The sequence below is a fragment of the Penaeus monodon genome, chromosome 10 (assembly GCF_015228065.2).
Source record: "Penaeus monodon isolate SGIC_2016 chromosome 10, NSTDA_Pmon_1, whole genome shotgun sequence".
Lineage (NCBI taxonomy): Eukaryota > Metazoa > Arthropoda > Malacostraca > Decapoda > Penaeidae > Penaeus > Penaeus monodon.
In genome coordinates this window covers 17,090,955-17,093,454 of record NC_051395.1, presented here as the reverse complement: position 1 = coordinate 17,093,454, position 2,500 = coordinate 17,090,955, and the positions used below count along the sequence as shown (strand labels likewise).

Below are 2,500 nucleotides of genomic sequence, written 5' to 3'. Positions count from 1 at the left end.
TCCTGCCCTGATAGCAGAGACCATGACAGGTACAAGGGAATGTGAATGATATACAGGAAATATGTGACTATAATCATGATGTACACAAAATATGTTATTTTATTGTCTAATGCAGGGAGCCGTCCCCATGCATTTACCTAGGTAAAATTTGCCATGTACCATAAGGCTGTGTGAAACAAACAATATTGACTGGCCAGGGATGGGCCAGAACTCCATGAGGTCCTGTGGCTCTGAGGATGCTCAAGGAGATCCCAATCCTCTTGTATAGTTTCTCATGACAGACCATCACTGATATGTCAGTGGGACAATGGGGTGACTGAGATCTGATTATTTCAGGAATATAAATCAATCATAATGGGAATAAATTATATTGTTAATGAATAAGTAAAGTAAATTGATAAATGCCACATATAAAAAACTAAGAAAATGGCATACAGAGTTTGGAAAATTTTCCGTGCATGTCAACCAGGAGTACAGTAAAATAAGTGTATGGAGTGGTTACCTTGACAAAAACTAAGACAATCCACTTCCTGTTCTCAGGACTCAACAGCTTCTCCTCAGCCAGCAACAAAACTCAACAATAGTTGTAGATAAGCAGAATTTTGACCACTTAAGCACTTTCATAGTTGTGTGTGTTTTGACCCCCCCCCCCTATCCCCATCCCTATGCTTCTTGTTGCTGTGGCCCAATATAGGTATCACCCATGCCTTCGACCTCAGCCCTCGCCGTAACCAATTTTGTAGGGTCTTTTCATCTCCTTTCTTTTCTCTTCTCTTCTCATTTCCTTTTCTTTCTCTCCTTCATCCTCTTCTGTCCACTTATCCAAATTGTAACTCATATTTACCCTTTTTGCCACAATACTTTATCATAATGCTGTGTAACCTTTGATGCTGGTACATTTGTTTGTTTTGACCATTGACCATTCTGGAAATCCACAAACCAAAAAACTTTACCTTAGGGGTTTTGTCGCCAAGACCCACCCTATTGTTTTATTTTTTTATACACCGCTAATGACCAGAGATGTTGATGCTGCAGAAAATATTCAATAGATAAATAAATAAATATGTGTTTTGAAGGTACTGGAATGTTGGGAATACAATGGTGTGCATAACAATTTTAGCAGGGGTGGCATTTACCAACTTCTCTGTGAATACAGATACAAGTGTCTGTCAGTGCATAGCCTGCTTTGCAGAATACATACACATACATAAACATGTAAGGTAATACTCTCTCTTTTTTTTTCTTTTTTTCTTTTTCCTGAGGCTGTAAGGTATTACAAAAAAGAAACAAGAAAATGGTATAGTTTCATTTTCACACAGCCATAGGATACAAGGTAAACTTTGCCGTTAATGGATAGCATGACAAAGTTGTGTAACTCTTACTCTAGTGTACATATACATAATGACCATACTAAGATAAGGGGAAATTCAATGACATTGCCATAATGGGAAAAATATACCCATTAATTCATAAACAATGTCAGAAATAATGAAGATTGTGACAAATACTGCAAGGTGAGTATGCGCACTGTGATCAGGTGGGGGTCTGGAGGCGGAATGCCCCAATAAAAAAAAAAATACAGCGATAGGGTGAGAGCTCAGGGCAAAGCCCTGGGTCAGGAAAGATTTTGGTTCATAGTAATGTTTGTGGATCCCCAGGATTAGTTGGAGAGTAGGAACTTCATAAACAGTTACCCGATTCTTTCACTTGCACCATTTGTGATGCAAAACAACAACAGGTCTTACAAAATCCACAGAACTCATTGTGACCTCCAAGAAACCTTGGATAACCCCCAGGATATGAATACACAAAATTTTGTCATGTACATCTGCCAAGCGAATAGGTCCATGAAAGGTAACCTTCATGATCAGTGTTCATCGCAGCACTCAGGCGAAAGGCAACAAAGCCTCACCTTGTATATTCTAGCAAGATACACCTTGTGGACCTCCATGGTGGATTTGTTGTCAGTTAAGGAACCAGTCTAACCTCTTGCTGAATATTTGTGGTGGAGGCTTGTTGAGCTGAGAGCACCAAGGGAATGGAGGCCACAATGAATCTGGGACTTATATGGTACCAGAATTAAGACTTACCAAATTGTTGATGTAATTGATGGCTTTTGATAAAAGGAACAATGATTTTGATCTCATCAATTGCATGAGGAAAATTATGTTTTCAAAGCTGTAATTGTCACATACAAGTACTAAGAGTTTACCAAAAGAGTGCATTTTTGAGTAAGCGAATATATAGTCATTTGCTATTTTTTTTCCTTCTTTAACTGAATCCAGTAGAGTCAGAGCAGGTTCCACATGTTCATTCTCTAGCAAGAGGCAAAGTATTTTCTGGCAAGTTAGACCTCCCTGAATAATTATTGTCATATGATCAATATGTGGCATTGGATCTGTTTTTTGCCAGTGTAAAGTATAGGGACTAGGGCAGTCTTTTGACACCACCACTGTTTTATTAAACTACAGATTATAGGCCATCCATCACAGACTGCAGA

General features: G+C 38.7%; 1 protein-coding gene across 1 annotated transcript in view; it reads left to right on the top strand.

Moving 5' to 3' along the window:
* The window catches only part of LOC119577889 (alpha-2-macroglobulin receptor-associated protein-like), a gene marked incomplete in the record, with an annotated part of 41,676 nt that overhangs the window by 878 nt on the left and 38,298 nt on the right, over positions 1-2,500 (top strand).